Source organism: Myotis brandtii, unplaced genomic scaffold, assembly GCF_000412655.1.
Source record: "Myotis brandtii unplaced genomic scaffold, ASM41265v1 scaffold479, whole genome shotgun sequence".
NCBI lineage: Eukaryota > Metazoa > Chordata > Mammalia > Chiroptera > Vespertilionidae > Myotis > Myotis brandtii.
The window spans coordinates 157,329-157,881 of NW_005368305.1; positions in this window are offsets into that span (position 1 = coordinate 157,329).

Here is a 553-nt window from a genome sequence, read left to right on the forward strand (position 1 = left end):
GGCTCTGCCCTCTAAGCCTCTAAGCTTTTGTGGCTCTGCTACAGGTCAATCTGAGGCTTAACTCTGTAGCCGCTCCCTACAACCTATGACACAGGAACACAGGAATAACTAACCATAGATACTCATAGACTTAGTGGTTACTAGAAAATACAATTAGTTCTGAAAACACTTTGGGACATTTTAATTTTGTTATAGTAGTCTTACTTGTGATAGCTGATAAGCAGGGCAAGTGTGCGTATGTAAAATGTGAATTATTTGACATCATATTGGAACATGCTCTATTCCCACAACCCCTAGCCGTTCTAGAAACATAGTAACCTTTGGAAATGTAATATAATTTTTATTTTTTGCATCAATCTTATGGATTTAGTACACTTCTTCCTATTTCTCACTAACGAACACTCTGGACTCTGCCTACAATGGGAAGTAAAAGCTAATTGCTTTGCAGTAGCAGCAATGAAATGCATTCTGTCACTCAGCTGATATCAGTGACCAAGTGAAATGAGATCATTTCCTAGCAGTGACCTCAAAAGGAAAGCTCTTAAATGTTCCA